General features: G+C 45.3%; 1 long non-coding RNA gene across 1 annotated transcript; it reads left to right on the top strand.

The window, feature by feature from the left end:
- Positions 1-510: 510 nt before the first annotated feature.
- Positions 511-15,063, top strand: LOC142658641 (uncharacterized). Its single transcript, XR_012850139.1, has 3 exons — positions 511-641; positions 2,968-3,072; positions 14,285-15,063. It is a non-coding gene; the product is annotated as an uncharacterized LOC142658641 (long non-coding RNA).
- The last annotated feature ends 9,517 nt before the right edge of the window (positions 15,064-24,580 follow it).

The following is a 24,580-nucleotide window of genomic DNA, read 5'->3' as shown; positions in this document are numbered from 1 at the left end:
TCACTCATTCACTTTGTATTTTGTTAATTGTTAAAAAAAACTGTATATGTGACATCATTGGTAGTTATGGGTCCAAAAACTTCACACTACACCTCTGGTAAGATCCTGGTACTGAAATATTCAGAGCCACTGATACTTCCATTGCTCAGTAACTTTTGTATCAAACATTCTGTTAGATGTATGTTACTGTATATACGCATTGAAAATAATAGTTTATTAATCAGCAGGAATTACTGTAGTAAAATGCACAGCTAGCAAAAGATAACTTATCTCTAATGATTTATTATATGACTGCCCTGTACTCAATGTAAAATGCACTAGAAAAGAATGACAGTGCATAAAATGTACATGCTATTCTTATGTGTCAGTAATATACAGGAGATATATATATATATATATATATATATATATATATATACTGCAGATGTCATTGTACTAGGATGTGGTAAACACGCTAATCATCCCTTATTTGCTCTCCTTACTGTCCCTCCCACAGACATTTGACACCTGGCTCCCTTAAAAAGGTAGCTGTCACCGGTGAGAGACGGATTGTCACTTGCACATTGTACTCATATGCTCAGCAAAGGCTGCTAATGTGGAGCGACGGGATTCTGGCAAAATGGTCTGATTAATACTGAAAGGTAAGGGACATCTGATCCTTAGAGAGTAGAATGAGTATTTTTATCTCTGCACACAGCGTGATTCATTTGCATATGTGGAGCGATAAGTATAGATATCTGAATTTGTTAGAACCTGCAAAATGTGAAGAACTAACGCAAGTTGTGGCCCCTTATTGGATTTACTGCCATAAGGGTTTTGTTTTCTCCCAGTAATTTACATGAAAATGCCATTCATTCAATTAAAACGTGACATTCACAGACTATTTTTTTTTTTCCTCTATATAATATGAACTCATCAGCATTTCAATTGCAACATAATCTGCTATTATATAATTAATAAAACATATGAATATTAATGAAGTAACAAAGCGCCTGCCCTGCAGCACTCCATTCCTGAACAGTATTTAGTAGAGATATCACTCTCTGAAATGGAATAAATATTCTGCTATATATGAATTTTTTTATTTTTTAAATCTTTTTAAAGGAGCATATCAAGAAATTTCTGGGCCCTATTCTTACATTAACGGTTTGTTCACAGCATTTTATTCCTCTGTTTGTCTCTTACTGGACTGTCAGTCTGTGCCCCAACCCACACAGGGTTACTAGTTGGTGTTTTTTTCTTTTTTTAATATATTCCTCATCTAGCCTCGGTGCCCCTCTGATCCTCTTCTGGCCCGCCACATTATAATGAAGTGGGATGGAAGTGATGTCACTAGCTGTGCCCATCTTCTCCATTCACTAGACTGTGCTGACATCTTATTACAGAGTGTCAGACCACCGCCTCTCCCATACTGCCACTGGAGGGAAGCAGACTACTGTACCACTAGGAACGCACTGGCGGCCCATAATTGCCACTGAAAAGAAAGCAGACTACCACAAGGGCGGCGCCACAAGTTGCAGCTGCATTGGAAATGTAGTATTCCATGGCGGCTATTCAATCAACAGAGAACAGATCCAGTACTGCAAGAGCCACTCTTTGTTAGCCGCTCTCTGATCTGGTTCATACGGGGTACCATGCATGTGACACCACCCCTCTATGATGTCCATATGCCCTTATTAGTATGACAAAACCTTTAAGACAGGTTCTGTAGATAGGACTCCTGATAAATGTGTCTACTATGGACCCAAGGTAGGTATTGCTGGGAGCAGGGGCAGATATAGACAGCTAAGGGCCCCTGTGCAAGAACAGTATATTGGCCCCATGCGCTCCAATATTTAATCATAAATCACCCACTTATGTCTCTTTAACAGTCCACCAGTAATTGTGAGCCATAAAATTCATAAACGTAGCCATTTACATGCAATCTAACAGACAGAAGAAGGTTACTTTAAGGTTGTACCAATGGTATGTCCACCCCTGGCTGGGTGAATTGGTAGGGTGGGGGTTCAGTGGTTAGCACTGTTGGGTGTAGGCTTGACTAATAGATTAATTGACTTCTTATAAAATTGGCCCTAGTGTGTGTGTCTGAAATAGGGAAATTAGATTGTGAGCCCCTTTTGCAGACAAGGGACTAAACGGAGTGATAATAATCCCTGTACATCGCTCAGGAATGTGTTGGGACTATATAAGCAATGGGAAAGAAATAACTAAATAATGCTTCATATTTCACTCAAAACTGGATTTTTGTGCTAGTGCTGGGTTTATTGACTGGTGATCTGTTATGATGATATCATCGCATTCTTTCATGTTACTTATTTTATTCCACTATCTCTTTTTAACATGAATTTTCTGCTGCCAGAAGCTGCACTTTTTTGCCACATAAGCAGCTCTCCTGTTTCCTGCTAAGAACCAAACAATATAGATAACGGCAGGCTTGCAGCTTTTATTTATATTGTTTGGTTCAGTACCACGCTGAACGCTGCAGGGAAGCAGCAGGGGGAACTGTAGTTGCCAGCATGTAATTCCCCCATGATATTGGCACTACCTGTACTGTGCTCGATAGGAACAAGCTGATGAGAAAAGCTGCAGGGACAAGCTACTGTGTATCACCATGTTAGCGGGCAAAACTGTAATGTGTCAGGACTGCCTAGAATGGCATAAACTGTTGGGGGGGATTAAGGAAGTGTGGATGGATGGATGGATGGATGGATAGATAGATAGATAGATAGATAGATAGATAGATAGATAGATAGATAGATAGATAGATAGATAGATAGATAGATAGATAGATAGATAGATAGATGATAGATAGATAGATAGACAGACAGACAGACAGACAGACAGACAGATAGATAGATAGATAGATAGATAGATAGATAGATAGATAGATAGATAGATAGATAGATAGATAGATAGAACACATGTGCATGTATGAAATAAAATTCTTATACTTATATTTTCATGCAGCCTGCAACTATGTGGCAGTGAAAATTGGCAACCTCTGTCGAAACAATGAAGAAGAGGAATCTCCAACCCCTTATTCATGCCCAGTGTCTGCAAAGGCAAAACCCAGTAAGGATTAACAGATGCATAATTTTTTGAACAGTGCTATATCTAACTTTAGATAGCAAACCAATAACATTTTGTACAACATTAGTCACCGGTACAATTTCTATAGCATCACGCACCATTAATTTGAGGGACAGGGGAAACTACTGGACATGAATCCCAAGTTAATACCAAATGTAACTTCAAAGAGAATCCATTTTGTCTGTTTTTATATGTATCATGATGACTGCTACACTATATAGACAAAAGTATTGGGACACACCTCCTAATCATTGAATTCAGGCGTTTCATTCAGTCCCATTACCACAGGTGTAGAAAATCCAGCACCTCGCCATGCAGTCGCCTTTTTAAACATCTGTAACAGAATGGGTTGTTCTAAAGAGATCTCTGAAGTCCAGCGCGATACTGTAATAGGATGTCACCGATGCAACAAGTCAGTACATGAAATTTCTTCTTGAGTGGTATTATTGTAAAGTGGAAGTGTTTAGTAGTCACAGCAACTCAACCACTAAGTGGCAGACCACGTAAATTTACAAATCGTGTTCGCCGAGTTCTGAAGTGCATAAAAGTCGCCAACACTCTGCTGACTAAATAACTGTAGAGTTCCAAACCTCTTCTGGCATTAAAATTTGCACAAACACTGTGCCCCGAGAGATTTATGGCATGGGTTTCAATGACCAACCAGCTGCATGCAAGCCTTATATCACCAAGCACAATGCAGAGCGTAGGATGGAGTGGTGTAAAGCACGCCGTCACTAGACTCTGGAGCAGCGGAAATATGTTCTGTGGAGTGACGAATCCCACTTCTCTGTCCGGCAATCTGATGGATGAGTCTGGGTTTGGCCAATGCCGGGAGAACCTTACAAGTCTGACTGTATTGTGCTATTGTAAAGGATCTGCCTGACACAGCTTCTGTGTCGACGCCCGTGGTTACTCACTCTGCACCTGCTCCTAAGTCTGGTCAAGTGACCCCTTCTTCCACCAATCAGCCTGGGAGGCTGAGGAGTGGGAGAGCCTATCACAGCCTGGCTAGACGGAGCTAGCTCCCCCCCTCTGTCTATTTATACCTTTACTTCCTGCTCCTCCTTTGCCTGTGATTCTTTCAGTCTGTTTCCTGGCTCTGCTGCTGCTACTTACTACTTGTCTTCTGCTTCATATCGACCCTGGCTCGACTGACTATTCTCCTGCTCTGCGTTTGGTACCTCGTCCACTCCTGGTTTGACTCGGCTCGTTCACCATTCTCCTGCTCTGCGTTTTGTACCTCGTCCACTCCTGGTTTGACTCGGCTCGTTCACTATTCTTGTTGCTCACCGGGTTGCCATGGGCAACAGCCCCATTTCCCTTAGCTTCTGTGTACCCTTGTCTGTTTGTCTGTCGTGCACTTAGTGAGCGTAGGGACCGTCGCCCAGTTGTACGCCGTCGCTTAGGATGGGCCGTTGCAAGTAGGCAGGGACTGAGTGGCGGGTAGATTAGGGCTCACCTGTCTGTCTCCCTACCCCGCCATTACATAATCACAGGCCCATATACCTTTTCTACCCTGGTCCCTGACACAACTATGGACCCCCTTAAGACCCTGGCTCAGCAAATGCAGGGCCTCTCCCTACAGGTCCAAGCCCTGGCTCAGAGCGGCAACCAGCAAGATGCTACCCTGGTAGTGCCCCCCACCTCACCTCTTGAACCCCACCTCAAGTTGCCTGACCGGTTCTCAGGGGACCGGAAGACTTTTTTCTCCTTTCGGGAGAGTTGTAGGCTCTATTTCCGTCTAAAGCCCCACTCCTCAGGTTCCGAGAGCCAGCGAGTGGGTATAATTATGTCCTGGCTCCAGGACAGGCCCCAAGAATTGGCCTTCTCCTTGGCTCCCGACGCCCCTGTACTTTCCTCTGTTGACCTTTTTTTTTCTGCTCTCGGGCTCATATATGACGAGACTGACAAGACTGCCTTTGCCGAGAGTCAGCTGGTGACCTTACGTCAGGGTAAGAGACCCGTTGAGGAGTACTGTTCGGACTTTAGGAAGTGGTGTGTAGCTTCTCGGTGGAATGACCCTGCCTTGAGGTGCCAGTTTAGATTGGGTCTGTCGAACACCCTGAAGGACCTGTTAGTTAGCTACCCCTCTTCTGACTCTCTAGATCAGGTTATGGCTTTAGCGGTACCACTTGACCGACATCTCAGGGAACGACGACTTGAACGTGTTTGTGCCTTCTCCTCTGGCTCCCCCATGATGGCTCCCGAAGTTCCGTTGCTTCGTTCTTCCACGGAAAACTCGGATGAACCAATGCAACTCGGGGCCTCCGTGTCTCCCCAACAATGTAGAGACTTCCGCAGGAAGAATGGTCTCTGCTTCTACTGTGGGGAGGACAAGCATCAAGTGAACGACTGTCCTAGGCGTAAGAATAAGCAGCCGGAAGTACTTCCGCGCCTAAGTGATCATCGGGGAGGTCACTTGGGCGCACAGGTATTTCCCGTAAATATGAAACCTAATAAGATCTTGCTTCCCTTTCAGGTCTCTCTTGGTGGTAGGTCTGCTACCGGCAGTGCCTTCGTGGATTCAGGGTCTTCTGCTAACATTATGTCTGTGGAATTTGCTATGTCTCTAGCTATGCCATTGATTGATTTGCCTAAACCTGTTCCGGTAGTGGGTATCGACTCCACTCCTCTTGCTAATGGTTATTTTACGCAGCATACCCCTGTTTTTGAACTCCTTGTTGGCTCCATGCATTTGGAGCAGTGCTCTGTACTGGTTATGCAGGGATTATCGTCCGATTTGGTTTTAGGCCATCCCTGGTTGCAGTTGCATAATCCCACGTTTAACTGGAATACTGGGGATCTTACCAAATGGGATAATGAATGCATGACGTCATGTTTTTCTGTTAATTTTATTTCTCTCCCTGAGGAGGTGAACACTCTACCTGAGTTTATTCAGGACTTCGCTGCTGTTTTTTCTAAAAAGGCCTCTGAAGTGTTACCTCCTCATAGAGAATACGATTGCGCAATCGATTTGGTACCAGGAGCTAAGCTCCCTAAGGGTAGGATATTTAATCTCTCTTGTCCCGAACGTGAAGGCATGAGAGAGTATATCCAGGAATGCCTGGCCAAGGGTTACATTCGCCCCTCTACTTCGCCGGTAGGTGCTGACTTCTTCTTCGTAGGGAAGAAGGATGGTGGTCTTAGGCCGTGCATTGATTACCGAAACTTGAATAAGGTCACTGTAAGGAACCAGTATCCCCTTCCTTTGATTCCTGATCTCTTCAATTAGGTTCAGGGGGCCCAATGGTTCTCTAAGTTTGATCTACGGGGGGCTTATAACCTTATCCGCATCAAAGAGGGGGATGAATGGAAGACTGCATTTAACACGCCCGAAGGTCATTTAGAATACCTCGTCATGCCCTTTGGGTTGTGTAATGCTCCCGCGGTCTTCCAGAATTTCATAAATGAGATTTTAAGAGACTACCTGGGGGTATTTCTTGTAGTGTACCTTGATGAGATCCTAGTGTTTTCCAAGGACTGGTCCTCCCACATTGAGCATGTCATGAAGGTGCTCCAGGCCCTTCGGGAAAACAAACTGTTTGCTAAAACCGAAAAATGTGTGTTTGGGGTGCAGGAGATACCATTTTTGGGTCAAATCCTCACTCCTCATGAATTCCGCATGGACCCTGCCAAGGTTCAGGCTGTGGCGGAATGGGTCCAACCTGCCTCCCTGAAGGCATTACAGTGCTTCCTGGGGTTTGCTAATTATTACAGGAGATTTATTGCTAACTTCTCGGTCATCGCTAAGCCTCTTACGGATCTCACTCGCAAAGGTGCTGATCTCCTCCATTGGCCTCCAGAGGAGGTCCAGGCTTTTGAGATCCTTAAGAAGTGCTTTATCTCGGGCCCAGTGCAGATTCAGCCTAACCAAATGGAGTCATTTATCGTGGAGGTTGACGCCTCCGAGGTGGGAGTGGGTGCTGTCTTGTCCCAGGGTACCAGGTCCCTCACCCATCTCCGTCCCTGTGCCTACTTCTCCAGGAAGTTCTCACCCACTGACAGTAACTACGACATTGGCAACCGCGAACTCTTAGCCATTAAATGGGCATTTGAAGGGTGGCGCCACTTCCTGGAGGGGGCTAGGCACCAGGTTACGGTCCTTACCGACCACAAGAATCTGGTTTTCCTACAATCTGTCCGGAGGCTAAACCCGAGACAAGCTCGATGGGTGTTATTTTTTACTAGATTCAACTTTTTGGTCACCTATAAGGCTGGGTCTAAAAATATTAAGGCTGATGCACTGTCGCGTAACTTCATGGCCAGCCCTCCTTCGGAGGAAGATCCTGCTTGTGTTTTGCCCCCAGGTATAATCATTTCCTCTGTTGATTCTGACTTAGTCTCCGAAATTGCGGCTGATCAAGGTTCAGCTCCCGGGAACCTTCCTGAGAACAAGCTGTTTGTTCCCCTGCAATTCCGGCTAAGGGTACTCAGGGAAAATCATGACTCTGCACTATCTGGCCATCCAGGCATCCTGGGTACCAAGCACCTCATTGCCAGAGACTATTGGTGGCCTGGGTTGCTTAAAGATGTTAAGGCCTACGTCGCCGCTTGTGAAATTTGTGCTAGGTCCAAGACTCCAAGGTCCCGACCAGCGGGCTTACTATGTTCTTTGCCCATTCCCCAGAGACCTTGGACCCATATCTCCATGGATTTTATCACCGATCTGCCTCCATCTCAAGGCAAGTCGGTGGTATGGGTGGTAGTGGACCACTTCAGTAAGATGTGCCACTTTGTGCCCCTCAAGAAACTACCCAATGCTAAGACGTTATCTACCTTGTTTATCAAAAACATCCTGCGTCTCCATGAGGTTCCTGTCAATATTGTTTCTGACAGAGGGGTACAATTTGTTTCATTGTTTTGGAGAGCCTTCTGTAAAAGTCTGTCCTTCTACCCTGCCTTCCATCCTGAAACTAATGGCCAAACTGAGAGGACTAATCAGTCTCTAGAACAATATTTAAGGTGTTTTATCTCTGACTGTCAATATGATTGGGTCTCCTTCATTTCCCTCGCTGAATTTTCCCTTAATAACCGGGTCAGTAACTCGTCAGGGGTCTCCCCCTTTTTCTGTAATTTTGGGTTCAATTTACAGTTCTCCTCCGTTTCACCTGGTGGTTCCAACAATCCTTAGGTAGATGTCGTTCATCGGGAACTGTGCACAGTCTGGGCCGAGGTTCAGAAGAACCTAGAGGTGTCCCAGAGCATACAAAAGACCCAGGCAGATAGAAGACGTTCTGCTAACCCCTTGTTTGCGGTCGGGGATCTGGTGTTGCTGTCTTCAAGAAATTTGCGCCTTAAGGTGCCGTCCAAAAAATATGCTCCCAGGTATATAGGGCCGTACAAGGTCATTGAAGTCCTTAACCAAGTCTCCTTCCGACTGGAGTTACCCCCCGTCTTTTCGAATACACGACGTGTTTCATGCCTCCCTCCTGAAACGCTGCTCCCCGTCCTTGGCTCCCTCGAGGAAACCTCCAGTCCCTGTTCTCACCCCTGAAGGGGTAGAATTCTAGGTGGCCAAGATTGTGGACAGCAGGATGGTCCAAGGCTCTCTAGAGTACCTGGTCCATTGGAGAGGATACGGGCCTGAGGAGAGGACTTGGGTACCCGCCCGGGATGTTCACGCTGCAGTATTGCTCAGGAGGTTCCATCTTCGGTTCCCCTATAAGCCAGGTCCACCTAGAAAGGGTCCAGTGGCCCCTCATAAAAGGGGGGGTACTGTAAAGGATCTGCCTGACACAGCTTCTGTGTCGACGCCCGTGGTTACTCACTCTGCACCTGCTCCTAAGTCTGGTCGAGTGACCCCTTCTTCCACCAATCAGCCTGGGAGGCTGAGGAGTGGGAGAGCCTATCACAGCCTGGCCAGACAGAGCTAGCTCCCGCCCTCTGTCTATTTATACCTTCACTTCCTGCTCCTCCTTTGCCTGTGATTCTTTCAGTCTGTTTCCTGGCTCTGCTGCTGCTACTTACTACTTGTCTTCTGCTTCATATTGACCCTGGCTTGACTGACTATTCTCCTGCTCTGCGTTTGGTACCTCGTCCACTCCTGGTTTGACTCGGCTCGTTCACCATTCTCCTGCTCTGCGTTTTGTACCTCGTCCACTCCTGGTTTGACTCGGCTCGTTCACTATTCTTGTTGCTCACGGGGTTGCTGTGGGCAACAGCCCCATTTCCCTTAGCTTCTGTGTACCCTTGTCTGTTTGTCTGTCGTGCACTTAGTGAGCGTAGGGACCGTCGCCCAGTTGTACGCCGTCGCTTAGGACGGGCCGTTGCAAGTAGGCAGGGACTGAGTGGCGGGTAGATTAGGGCTCATCTGTCTATCTCCCTACCCCGCCATTACAGCCATGTTTCATGCCTCCCTCCTGAAACGCTGCTCCCCGTCCTTGGCTCCCTCGAGGAAACCGCCAGTCCCTGTTCTCACCCCTGAAGGGGTAGAATTCGAGGTGGCCAAGATTGTGGACAGCAGGATGGTCCAAGGCTCTCTAGAGTACCTGGTCCATTGGAGAGGATACGGGCCGGAGGAGAGGACTTGGGTACCCGCCCGGGATGTTCACGCTGCAGTATTGCTCAGGAGGTTCCATCTTCGGTTCCCCTATAAGCCAGGTCCACCTAGAAAGGGTCCAGTGGCCCCTCATAAAAGGGGGGGTACTGTAAAGGATCTGCCTGACACAGCTTCTGTGTCGACGCCCGTGGTTACTCACTCTGCACCTGCTCCTAAGTCTGGTCGAGTGACCCCTTCTTCCACCAATCAGCCTGGGAGGCTGAGGAGTGGGAGAGCCTATCACAGCCTGGCCAGACGGAGCTAGCTCCCGCCCTCTGTCTATTTATACCTTCACTTCCTGCTCCTACTTTGCCTGTGATTCTTTCAGTCTGTTTCCTGGCTCTGCTGCTGCTACTTACTACTTGTCTTCTGCTTCATATTGACCCTGGCTTGACTGACTATTCTCCTGCTCTGCGTTTGGTACCTCGTCCACTCCTGGTTTGACTCGGCTCGTTCACCATTCTCCTGCTCTGCGTTTTGTACCTCGTCCACTCCTGGTTTGACTCGGCTCGTTCACTATTCTTGTTGCTCACGGGGTTGCTGTGGGCAACAGCCCCATTTCCCTTAGCTTCTGTGTACCCTTGTCTGTTTGTCTGTCGTGCACTTAGTGAGCGTAGGGACCGTCGCCCAGTTGTACGCCGTCGCTTAGGACGGGCCGTTGCAAGTAGGCAGGGACTGAGTGGCGGGTAGATTAGGGCTCATCTGTCTGTCTCCCTACCCCGCCATTACAGCTATGGGGTTGTTTTTTAGTGGTTGGCCTAGGCCACTTAGTTGCAGTGAAGGGAAAACTTAATGCTTCAGCACAGCAAGACATTTTGAACAATTGTAAGCTTCCAACTTTGTGGGAACCGTTTGAGGAAGGTCCTTTTCTGTTCTGGCATGACTGTGCCCCAGTGCACGAAGCAAGGTCCATATATGAATGAGGGTGAGGTTGGTGTCAAAGTACTTTAGTGGCCCACACAGGGCCCTGACCTCAACCCAATCTAACACATTTGGGATGAACCAGAACAGAGATTGACACCAGGCCCTCTTCTCCAACGTCAGTGTCTGACCTGTAATTCTCTTCTGGAAGAATGGGCTAAAAAACCCTCAGATACCCCCCCCCCCCACAAATCTTGTAGAAAGGCCAGAAGACTGGAAGCTGTTTTAACAGCAAAGGGAGAACAGCTCCATATTAATGCTTATGAATTTAGAATAGGATGTCATAAAAGCTCCTGTAGGTGTAATGTGTAGGTGTCCCAATACTTTTGTTCATATAGTGTATATTATACTTGAGCTTAGAATGGCCTTAGGTCAATATAGGACTAATAGTTCAATGGTTTTTGCTAAATCAAACTGCAAGTGCTATATTTGAGCTAAGCAATAGTTAGCTAGAACATGGAAGTACAGTATAAAATTTATGATCCAATGGACTGTTGGCTTTTTGCTATATAATGCCCCCTCCCACTGCCAAACCACAGACTCATATGACAAAAAAAACCACAAGTTACGCCCCATGCACACGACCGTGCCAGTAACTACGACTCGTAATTACGGGCATGGCCGGGCACGGCCGGCCACGGGCAGCCGGCCGTTTTTCCGGGCCGTGCTCCCATTATAAAGTATAGTAGCATGGCCCGTAAAATAAAAAAATAGAACATGTTCTATCTTTTTCAACGGCACGGGCACCTTCCCGTACGAAAACGGGAAGGTACCCGTGGCCAATAGAAGTCTATGGGCCCGTTATTTCGGGTCGTAATTACGACCTGTAATAACGGGAGATTTTACGGTCGTGTGCATGAGGCCTTATATTTATTTGACTGTTAAATGGCTAATGCCTTTATTAAAAGATTCATACTTACAACACCCATGGAGTCAGGAGAAGTTCATCTCTTTAGATAAAGGTGTGGGATACAGATCCCACAGCTGTCTGACATACTGGGGAAGCTCAGATAGCAAAAATTGGCACCCAGACAAACCTAGAAGTAATGTGAAATTACAGCTTGTCACTGCAGTGTAGCCCCTATTCTTCAAGGGTACAAATGCTCTGCCCAAAGATCAAAATGCACTTCATCTATTTCAAACCTCCCTCCTGTACTTTATTATACCAGTGGCGTAATTTTTTTTTTCATTGTGATCCCTTAAATGCAAGCTTCCAAGGTGCACTGTACACTATAAGTTTAACACGACAGAAAAAAACAGAACGCCTGCATGTTACTTGGCTGTTTAGCAGTAGTTCTCAAAACGACGCCCTCTTCCCTGACACACCTGTGTTCTGCAGCCATTGGCTGAAGCTTCATCACACAAAATTCTTGTTCCGCAGTCATTGGCGGAAGCTGCACCTCACAGACTCATTCCTCAGCCCCCTGCATGCACTCTGTACCTAAGGGCCTGTTCACATCAGCGTTAGGTTCCGTTGATGGGTTCCGTCAGACTTTTACGTCAGGGTAACCCATCAACGGAAAGGCAAACGGAAACCAAAGCTTTCCGTTAGTATTACCATTGATTTCAATAGTAATGCTACCGTTGCTAATGGTTTTCGTTTGTCTCCGTCCCATAAGGTTTCCGTTTTTGTTTTACCGGAAACAATAGTGCAGTCGACTGTGCTATTGATTCAGACAAAAAAACTGAAACCTTACGGAACGGAGACAAACGGAAACCATTAGCAACAGAGGATTTACCATTGAAATCAATGGTAATGCTAACGGAAAGCTATGGTTTCCGTTTGCATTTCCGTTGTTGGGTTCCTTTGATGGAAAGGTCTGACAGAACCTATCAACGGAACCTAATGCTGATGCGAACACACCCTAAGACTGTTTTGCATGCACTGTGTTCCCTTTCAGGCAATTTTCTCAGGTTTATGGGCCAAATACTGGAGGAAGCAGCTAAAGAGAACTCTGTTTGACAAGTATTTATGGACAGAGTGCATGCAGGGGACAGATGAGCAGGAAGTCTATGAGGTAGGAACTCCGCCAGTAGCTGCAGAGAGTGCAGAGTAATGTCAGAGAAGAAGGGTGTCATTTTTGCAAATTCTCCTGTGCAGTCCAGAATCATATAGTCATTTTGTTATTTCCTGTGGTAATAAGGACTTATAAGGCCTCATGCACACGACCGTAAAAACACCTGTTATTGCGGGTCGTAATTACGACCCGCAATAACGGGCCCATAGACTTCTGTTAGTCACAGGCACCTTCCCGTTTTCTCACGGGAAGGTGCCCGTGCCGTTAAAAAAATAGAACATGTTCTATTTTTTCATTTTACGGGCCGTGCTGCTATACTTTATAATGGCAGCACGGCTCGCAAAAGCGGCCGGCTGCCCGTGGCTGCCCATGCCCGGCCGTGCTCGTAATTACGAGTCGTAATTATGAGCACGGTCGTGTGCATGAGGCCTTATAGTGTGGAAACTTGCATTTGAGGGACAATAGTCAATAAATGAATGGTTCTGGTCTATTAATTGACTCCATTTTACTAATTATGAAAAGTCTATTAGTTTCACTTTAATAACCACACAGTCTTGCATGGAAGTACCTTGTGCCTCACTACATAAATTTCCCAAAAAGTTGGTACATACTGGGAAATAAGAACGATTCCTGTACAATGAAATTCTTTGTATGCTGCTTGTCCTGGTTTATTCAGCGTCAGGTACCTGGAGGTCAAAAGTACATTGAACAGACGGTCCCTGAAGGACAGTGGAATATTCAGTGTTCAATTATTACTCATCTCCTGGAGTTTAGTAGCACGTTCAATCTCTGGGCTTAGGGTTCAGTTTTACATTAATATGCAGTCACTGATAAGTATTAGTACAAATTGTTTCCTCTGTTAGGCTACATTCACACGGGCGTGGGCAACCTCAGACGTGAAAAACTGCTGTTCTTCACATCCAAGGAGCTCCCGTGCGGGATGCTTTATGACGGATCCCCCATAAACTAGAGTCTATGGAGGGATGCGTGAAAGCGCAGGAAAATGGGACACGTCCTATTTTTCACGGACACTTCACATGCTCCGTTAAAACAACGGCCGTGTGAACAGCCCCATTGAAATACATTTGTCCGTGTGATGGCCATTGTTTTCACGGCCGTCACACGGACAAGTTATACGCTGAATAAGCCCTTAAGGTCAGTGACATATTCATCATTCATTCCCTGGTGGTTAGTGGTACATTCAGGATTTAGTCACTGGTGACTAGTAAAAAACCGAGTATACAGTCTCCTGAGGCCATTGTTCATATCTGATGGTCCGTGCTCATTGTCTGGTAACCGGTGAACAGCGTAACATTCAGTGTTTAGTGCCTGATGTCTCAGTAAAATTTTAAAAGTTCATCCCCTGGTAGTTAGTAGTACATTTAATGTTTGGCCTTCGAGTTCAGTTGAACATTAATATTTGGTCCCTTATAGTTATTTGCCCAAATTATGTTCTCTTCTAAAAGGTCAGTGGCATATTCATCATTCATTCTCTGATGGTCAGTGATACGTTCAGCATTTAGTCACTGGTTACCAGTAAAGAATCAAGCATTCCGTCTCTGGAGGCCAGCATTCAAACCTGATGGTCGGTGGTCGTTGACTATCTATATCCATACAATTAAATATACAACACAACCAATATAGGAGTTCAAGGTCATCTAGTACCTTAAAAATGCATTTAAATCAATATCTCACAAGGCTTTACATTTCTTCATAGATGAACCTCCAGGACGAAACACCACAGCAGAAGTAAAGACCCAAAAAGAAGTTGCCCCACCTCAGCCATGCAGATCCTGAGGGTAGTAGTACCCAGTCACATGACTGGGCAAAAACACGTTTACCTCCTACATCTGGATTCTTACTCTTCATTCTCCACTCCAAGTCAAATGGAATCTACGATGTCAAAGCTCAAGAATATACATTTTAATGCAGATACAATAACTATCACTTCTTTTTAGAAATACAAGTTACCTTGTATGACCTTTAACTTTTTTAGCTGCAGTTTCAGAGATGTCAATTAATTCCATGTCACCGGTGAGATAATGATCGTTTCCCTTCAAGACATTTCAAGACATTTTCTCCTTATAACTAATTTGGTAAAAAAGAAGGAAGCCTGAAAGTAAAGGACACAATCATTATCTCACTGTCCTGATAATATCAATGTAGAGAAAGAAGATTTCACTGCAGTCTGCACCTTTAGCCGTATTGTATCACACACACATTGCAATATGACACATTATACAACGGAGAAATATAAAATTGCGAAAGCTTTAGTAGGAGGAAGAAAACATGGCGGCAACTAACTGGAAAAGACAAGTATTTTGTCAACACTGCCACTGGGGTTAATTGTGGGACCCAGCAAGTACAGAGATGGATGACAGCAGCGTCCAAAACCTTCTTCCCAGGAGGAAGATGTTGCTTGAAATTAACCTGTTCTGTTGACCTTAGCGGAAAAGATCCTGTGTTTAATCACAGTCTTTAATAAAATAAATCAATCAGACCCTGACAGCTCGTGTGGTTTGTTGGAATTTGGAAAACAAGGACATACTTGTGAATTCTGATGTTTATGTTTGCATAAAAAAAATTTCTTATTATTATTTTATATTTATAGCGTTTTAAAATTTCCAACTATACGAGAAATGAGAAGCGGCAAACAAACACAGACACGAAGACTTAGCCTCAGTGTCAAAGTAAAATACAGCTTACGTAGTCAAATGTCAATATGAAACACTCATATTTTAGCCTGTGTCATATCAATTTGGAAGATGTGCATAAAACAAATAATTTACTTTGATAGCCTCTTTATTAAACTGACAAGCTGAATTCCAGCTAGGATGAGGGCATTGTGTAATACATATGTACTGAGTTACTGGCTTAAATGATCAGTGCAGTAACTTATTTCCTCTGCTGTGTACGGATTTGACCTCAAACAGCCTACATTCATCTCAGCAGGAATACTATGAGTTGTGGATGGCTTGTCAGACACATTGCTGACTTGATTGTATGCTACAATTACTAAAGATTAGGTGGTGGTAGTTGTGGGATCCTCCATCCTAGGATGTGTAAACGAGCGCCGATCAACATGACAGCTCGTTGATCGGCGCTCGTTTGTTCCTTTCACAAGGAGCTATGTATGGGGACGAGCGGTCATTACTCCGATCGCTCGTCCCCATACATAATTATCATGTCGGCAGCACATCGCCCTGCTTACTCAGGGAGATGTGCTGCCGACAACGATAATATTTTTCACTTTTAAAATGATACGATCAGCAGATGATCGAGCGTTTGCTCATTCATCTGCTGATCGTTGCCCTGTTTACACAGGGCGATTATCGCCAAAGAGTGTTTTATGCCCTATAATTGGCCCGTGTATAAGGGCCTTTAGACGCATCCTATTACTACTGTTATACAAGGATGATCCTTTATTTACAAAGCATTTCAGAACTTTACAGCAATAACACATTAGCAAGGATACGACTAGCCAAAAATACAAAACTAAAAATTGTAAGACTGATACTCAACATTCAGTTACTTTAGTAATAGTACAACACAAATTATGAATCATATCTTTTATTATGTATATATTATGAGAAGACCTAATTAGTTTGAAAAGACAATTATGCTAATAAGAGATAATGGGAAAATAAGAAAAGGACTATGAGCAACAAGATGGATGGATAATATCACATAGATGATGACTACAGCCAGAGCAGGCTCCAAGCAAATGTTTGTCCTACAGTCACAACGCTCTTCCTATATACCCCACCTTTGACAAGCATAGAGCATGTTTAACCAGAATGTCATGGGCCTTCTAAGCCCAGTAATCCCTGACATCTGGCCAATCATGCTTGGTCCTGACACAGCGCAATACCAAACCTTCTGTGGAAACACTACTCAAATGGTTAAAAGTCAACACTTACAGCTTGATACCACTTAAAGGGTATGTCCACCTTTAGAATCAATTTTTTGTATTCTTATGCATCTAAGAAGAAATTTAGCAAATTGTCTTGATTAAAAATATCCTATTGTTTTGTGTCAACAATTTGCATGCAGACTATGAACCAAACCTTGTCATACTCTCTTACATTTGTCCCTTATTTCTTACTAATACACCATATGTACGTTAGAAAGAAGCAGGGCGCAGGTGGTAGTGAGTATAACTGCAGGATCAGACTACAATGGGTTTGTTTGTAGTCGGTAAAATGGAGATACAAAGTTACATAGTTGATGACGAGGTTGAAAAAAGACACAGGTCCACCAAGTCCAACCTATAATCCGACCGTGTTAATCCGGAGGAAAGCAAAACCTCCATGAGGTTGATGTCAATTGCCTCGTTAGGGGAAAAATTCCTTCTTTACTCCAGCATGGCAATCAGAATAAATTTCTGGGTCAACGTCCCATCTCCAGAATCTAGTACTCATAATTTGTAATATTATATTTTTCAAAAAAGGCATCAAGGCCCTTCTTGAACCTGTTCAAAGAATCAACTATCACCACATCCTGTGGAAGAGTGTAGCGTCCATGGTCGCGGACAGCCAGGATTACTCACCCCCTAGCGGTCGCAGCCATGGATCTGTAAGCACTGGCCCACATCTCCTCCCCAGGAGACGCCAGTGCTCACCTCTGCTACAGTCCGCTGTGTCCCGTAGGGTGCGCGCACACGCTTGTGCTTGGTCTTAAAGGGCCAGCGCTCACACATGGGAATCATCATCAATTAGCCCATGATCATCCTGCACTATAAGAAGGGCACGGCCCCTTTGCTCATTGCCTGAGCGTTGTTAGTATTTCCATATCAGTCTTGCAAATGGTCCCTTAGTGTTATCCTGTTCCCGTTGTTACCCGTGCCCTGCTAATTGTTTCCTGTATCCCATGCTGTGTCCTTGTTCTTGAGCCTGTTAGTGTTTGGAGTCGTGTCTGCTGCACCTGCTGTCATCCGCCATGTCTGGCGCAACCTGCTGCACCCGCTGTCATCCGCCACGTCTGGCGCAACCTACTGTACCTGCTGTCAACCGCCACGTCTGGCGCAACCTGTTGCACCTACTACCATCTGTGCCAGAGCACCTGCCACCATCTGGACTATTTCAGGTACCCTGGTGCTACGAACTCGTATAGACTTTTGCATAGACTGTGACTTGGTCAGCTGCCTCTCCGCTAAGGCGGAGCGGCCTAGTGGGTCCACATACCCCTAGATCGTGACACAGAGGGATCCATAGTCTCATTGCTCTCACAGTAAAGAATACCCGTCCGTGACGGTGGTGAAACCTTTTTTCCTCTAGACATAGAGGATGACCCCTTTTCATTGTTACAGGCCTAGGTGTAGAAGATCATTAGAGAAATCTCTGTACTGTCCAATTATATATTTGTACATTGTAATTAGATTGCCCCATAGCCGTCTTTTTTCTAAACTGAATAGCCCCAAATTGAATAACTTTTTGGTATTGCAATCTGCCCATTCCCTTAATTACCTACGTCGCCCTTCTTTTCACTCGTTCTAGTTCAGCCATGTCCTTCTTTGTCACAGGTGCCCAAAATTGTACACAATATTCCATATGTGGTCTGACTAGTGATTTGTATAGAGGCAAAACTATGTTTTTGCCATGAGCATATATGCCTCTTTTGATCCTATGATTTTATTTGCCTTGGCAGCAGCTGCCTGGCACTGGTTGCTAATGCTAAAATTACTGTCCACCAATATCCACAAATCTTTTTCAGTAGCAGGTTTACCCAGTGTTTTCCCGAAATCCTCTGTAGTATTACATTATCCTCCTCTGTGTTAATTACTTTACAGAGCTTAATATCATCTGCAATTAGTGAAATTATACTCTGTAAATCCTCTACAAGGTCTTAATAAACATATTAAAAAGAAAAGGACCCAATACTGACCCCTGTGGAACTGTGACCCACTCTGAGGATGTACTATTAATAACCACCCTCTGTTTTCTATCACTGAGCCAGTTGTTGCTGAAGCTGCTTTAACAGTTTATTTGCATTGAGATACTCGAGAATAGCATCTCTTAGAAAAGCCTCTAATATTTTACCCACAAATTCTGCATAAGAGCTGTAGACATAAAACTGTAAGATATTTGCAACATTTTTTTTTTTCCAATTTGCAAAGGTGCGTATATCCTTTATAAACAATAAATCGTAAGACAAACTAATTGAGCAATTCTATTTTCTTTACTGTAACACTGGCTTTACTTAGTTACCCAAATGGAAATACTAACTGCATTTGTGGTTTGCAGTCATAAGAAAGTTATTTTAAAATATGACACTTTCTGTTCTTAGATAATTCTTTGCACATCAAGAAATATGATTTTGAATAATTGGCTGGTTAGAAATGCAAGACTTTTGGTATTGTGGGTAATAGTATAAGGTGAAGAAGACAATTTGGATTAACCGTCGTTATCGAGTATGGGCGGGAGACTACTTGATTATACAGAAAGGTTACATACAAAAAAAAACATATTAATCTAAGATTTACCCCTCCCCCTCTGTTTCAAACACATCATTGCCCCTACCCTGGTTGAACTGGATGTCTTTTTTTAATCATACTCACTATACTAACACAAAAGTGTTATAGTAATAGGAATATATGTCAGAAAGCCTTTGTTTTTAGGTCTTCACTTCATGGGAATAATTTGACCAAGAGTAGGACTTCAATTTCAACATAAAAAAAAACATGGCATGAAATCAGATGCATATAGATACACAGTAGGGCCACATCGACTTCATCGGGCAATGCATTGCGGCTCCATACAACTCGGAGGTTTTACAGAGCCATAGTACGGTTATGTGCATGAGGCCTAGAAGCAGGGGCGTAGCTAGAGGCTCATGGGCCCCGATGCAAAAATTCTTACTGGGGCCCCCCCCCCCCCCCCCGCAAACTTCTCATGCTGCATCGCTGGGTCTCCTAAGTGACCCAACAATGCAGCACTTGCAGCCGGGGCGTCACTAAGGCTGGGTTCACACACACTATTTACGGACGTCATTCGGGCGTTTTAGCATTGAATTACGTCCGAAAATGCGGCTCAAAAGCGTCGGCAAACATCTGCCCATTCAAGAATGGGTCTTACGATGTTCTGTGGCGACGGTCATTTTTTTTTACGCGTCGCTGTCAAAAGGTGGCGCGTAAAAAAGTGCCTGTCACTTCTTCAGACGTAAATGGAGCCGTTTTCCATGGACTCCATGGAAAACCAGCTTCAGTTACTTCCGTAATGGACGCAGCAAAAGACGCCTGCACTTGCCATTATGGCTGAAATTACGGTGCTGTTTTCTCCTGAAAACAGGACAGTAATTTCAGCCGTAACAGACGCTGCCGCGTGAACACCCTCAGGGCTTAAAATGTCCGGGAAATAGCCCCAATACATATGTGTCCGCACCAAAAAAAGTGTGTATATGAGACAGCATAGAATATCTATAGCACTACGACCCTATAAACTATGGATAGGATTAGATACAGTGGCTGAGCAGACAGTATCACACATGATAGGATTAGATACAGTGGCTCAGAAGGCAGTATCACACATGATAGGATTAGATACACAGCTCAGCAGACAGTATCACACATGATAGGATTAGATACAGTGGCCCAGCAGACAGTATCACACATGATAGGATTAGATACAGTGGCTCAGCAGACAGTACCACACATGATAGGATTAGATACAGTGGCCCAGCAGACTGTATCACACATGATAGGATTAGATACAGGGCTCCGCTCGCTGACATTGCATCTCCAGCGCTGGACCCAGGAAAGGTAAGAATAATAATTTTGCTTCTTTATGTGTTACTGATTATTTTTGTTTGTGTTTTTTTTACAGGTTCGGTTGTTGGACTTCGGATTCGAGGACTTCAATGACGGCGTTTTTTTTATTCTCAATAAAATGGTTAATGAGGGTTGTGTTTTTTTATTTCAATAAAATATTTTTTCTATGTGCTTGTATCTTTTTAAACTTTATTATCACCGCCTTAGTAATGGCCGCTGGCTGATTGACAACCTCCATTACTAAGGCGGGGCTTAATGTTAGCCAATGCAGAGGCTACACTAACCCCCATTATTACCCCGGTACCCACCGCCACCAGGGGTACTGGGAAGAGCCGGGTACAAACCAGTACCCGACCATCTGTAGTGACGGGCAGGCACCGGGGTGGCCGCAGGCTGGTAGTATTAGGCTGGGGAAGGCCAAAAACAGTGGCACCTACCACCCTGGTAATGCTGCCTGCTGCTGCTGTGTTGTATCTGGCTGGTTATGAAAATTGGGGGGGACCCGACATCGTTCTTTCCAATTATTTTTTTATTTTTAAATGACATGGGGTCCCCCCCATTTTCATAACCAGCCAGATACAATAAAGCAGCAGCAGCCTAGCATCACCAGGGTGGGAAGGGCCACTGTTTTTGGCCTTTCCCCTCCTGATAATACCAGCCTGCGGTCACCCCAGTGGCCGACCATCACTACAGATGGTCAGGTACTGGATCGTACCCGGCTCTTCCCAGCACCCCTGGTGGCGGTGGGTACCGGGGTAATAAAGGGGGTTAGTGTTCGCCTCTGCATCCGCTAACACTAAGCCCCGCCTTAGCAATGGATGCTGTCAATCAGCCGGCGGCCATTACTAAGGCGGTAGTAATATAGTTTAAAAAAGAAACACAAAGACATAGAAAACATATTTTATTGAAATAAAAAAAAAACCCACACAGCCCTCATTAACCATTTTATTAATAAAAAAAAAGCTGTCATCGAAGTAGTCCTGGAATCCGCCGTAGTCCAACGACCGAACCTGTAAGAAAACACACAAAAAATGATTAGTAACACATGTGTTAGGGTATGTGCACACACACTAATTACGTCCGTAATGGACGGACGTATTTCGGCCGCAAGTACCGGACCGAACACAGTGCAGGGAGCCGGGCTCCTAGCATCATACTTATGTACGACGCTAGGAGTCCCTGCCTCGCTGCCGGACAACTGTCCCGTACTGAAAACATGTTTTCAGTACGTGACAGTTGTCCTGCAGCGAGCCAGGGACTCCTAGCATCGTACATAAGTATGATGCTAGGAGCCCGGCTCCCTGCACTGTGTTCGGTCCGGTACTTGCGGCCGAAATACGTCCGTCAATTACGGACGTAATTAGTGTCTGTGCACATACCCTAAGGCTTAGATACAGGGCCCATGTGTGATACTGTCTGTGGGACCCTGTATCTAAGCCTACCACAAGGTAGGCTTAGATACAGGGTCCAGCAGACAGTAATCTTATACAGTATAAGATTACTGTGTGCTGGGGCCCTGTATCTAAACCTAGTGTGGTAGGCTTAGATACAGGGCCCAGCAGACAGGATCACGCATGGGCCATGTATCTAAGCCTACCATGTGATTGGCTTAGATACAGGGCCTAGCAGACAGGATCACACATGGGCCATGTATCTAAGCCTACCATGTGATTGGCTTAGATACAGGGCCCAGCAGACAGGATCACGCATGGGCCATGTATCTAAGCCTACCATGTGACTGGCTTAGATACAGGGCCCAGCAGACAGGATCACACAATCTGTGATCCTGTCTCATGGGGCCCCTAAGCCTGCTACATCGTAGGCTTAGGGGTTGTGCAGTCCCTAAACATTGATGGCCTTTCCACAGGATAGGCCATCAATAGCTGATGTGTCGCCCGGGACCCGCAAATCAGCTGTTTTGAAGGGGCCGCAGCACTCGTACGAGAGCTGCTTCCCCTTCATTTCACTACTCGCCCATACTGTGAATCGCCGACACCGATTCACAGTGTGACCGGAATGAAGTGACAGGAATGAAGGGGAGCAGCTCTCGTACGAGTGCTGCGGCCCCTTCAAAACAGCTGATTGGCGGGTCCCGGGAGTCGGACCGCGGCAGTCAGGGCTAACCTTACCTTCCTCTTCGGCCGCGGCGGGAGTTCTGTAGTCTCGATGCTGTGCGCGGCGGCATAGCGCTGTGACGTCATGCGCTGCGCACAGCGCCTGACGTCAGGACCTCCGCTGCGATCCGGAACCAGGAAGGTAAGTAAAGTATGTTACTATAGTAACAGGGGCCCGCGGCCCGAGTTACTATAGAAACTTTTTATTGATGTGGTGCGGGGGGCCGTGGGCCCCCCTGGCTTCGGGGCCCGGTCGCAATTGCGACCGCTGCGACCCCTATAGCTACGCCAGTGCCTAGAAGCCATCAGTCTGAATAGATTTGATTGCATCGTAACTGAAATTCCATACTTCTTACAATACATACTCTGGAGGATCCAGAAAGCTCTGATATGAGAAACCGTTTTCAGGTTCCTTACATTGTATAGATGCTGTAGTGCTGGCGGAAGCCGTTCGCCGCTATCCGGCTTCTTCGAGCGGCCGCCAGCATCTATTACCTGTGTGCCAGTTTCCTGCTCCACCTTCCCCGGGATGCCGGCATGTACTGCTCCCGTTTGTGCATCACTCCCGTTTGATGTGCGCACGCTGGTGACCCCTTGAAGGGCCAGGGCGTGCACCACTATATCTCTTCCTAGCCTATCCCTGTGCACCCTGCCCTATATACGTCTGCCTGCCCTCCTTCCTGTGCCTGAGCGCTGTTGTGTCTACCCATGTTCATTATTGCAAATCGTCCCTTAGTTGTACCCTGTATCCTGTTTTCCTCTATCCCGTATCCAGTAATTGTATTTGTTTCTGAGCGAAATCTAGTGTTAGAGTCGAGTTCATCCTCTGTGCCACGTGTCATCTGCCACGCCAAGTGTCACCTGCAACGCCAAGTGTCATCTGCCACACCAAGTGTCATCTGCCATGCCAAGTGTCATCGGTGCCAAGTGTCATCTGTGCCAAGGTGTCTGCTACACCAAAGTGTCTGCTATGCCACGTGTCTGTCATAACTTCTATTCAGGTACTCTAGTACTAAAGACTTTCATTGACTGTAATTTGGCCAGTTTGGCTCCACTACGGCGGAGAAGCCTAGTGGATCTACATACCCCACAGCCGTGACAGATACTTTAACTCTCCCCATGCCTTACAGTGACATGGAGGGAACACAGTGGTTAATTCACATTTTTTTTTCCCCAAATAGGAGCTTTATAGGTTAAAGGGTAACTAAACGTTTGATAAACTTCTGACATGTCATAGTGACATATCAGAAGTTTTGATTGGTGGGGGTCCGAGCACTGAGACTCAACCCCACCAATCACTCAAACGAAGCGGCAGAAGCGCTCATGTGAGCCCTCAGCCGCTTCGTGTCTGTTCGGCTTTTTCCTGAAATCAATGTATTGGTGCGCGGACTCAATAGAAAGTCTACGAGCCCGTACTCCGATACATCTGCTTTCCGGAGAAAGCCGAAGAGACACGAACAGTGGCTGAGCGCTAACACGAGCAATTCCGCTACTTCGTTTGAACGATTGGTGGGAGTCTCAGTACTCGGACCCCCACCAATCAAAACTTCTGACATGTTACTATGACATGTCAGAAGTTTGTCAAACGTTTAGTTACACTTTAAAAAATAAAAATCTATTCTTACTCCTTAACCCTGCAAAGTCGATTATTAGTCAGGGAAAGGAAATAATCAATGACCACACTGTTCCTCAGTATCACGGACAGGGATAAATAAAGCAGGCTTCAAATGACTCCTCTTAGTATGTAATGGTAGGAGATTAATAGTTGAAATTACATTTTAAGTTGCATACAGTTGTTTGACTTTTATGGCAATTCACTGGATATGCCACAAGAGTAAGATTAGTGGGGTTTCAAACCCTGGGACTTATACTGATCCCAAGAACTTTGGTGTCAGACCTTTGTTCTCAACAGAGAAGTGGTCATTCTCCATTATTGTTGGAGATACCCAAACAATCTGCCGTTTTTATGTCAAATTTTCAAAAAATGCCAAAAGTTAGTCACCACAATGCAGTGCTGCAGCGCCAATGGGGCTTATTTTTCCTATGAATCCAACCACTGCTCCTAATGGATAATTTGTCACTGTATCTACAAGTAGAAGGGAAAGACATAATAACAGATAGCAGGGACTATTTT

This window comes from Rhinoderma darwinii, chromosome 8 (genome assembly GCF_050947455.1).
Source record: "Rhinoderma darwinii isolate aRhiDar2 chromosome 8, aRhiDar2.hap1, whole genome shotgun sequence".
Lineage (NCBI taxonomy): Eukaryota > Metazoa > Chordata > Amphibia > Anura > Rhinodermatidae > Rhinoderma > Rhinoderma darwinii.
Note: the sequence above shows the minus strand (reverse complement) of the source record. Positions and strands in the feature narration are given on the sequence as shown.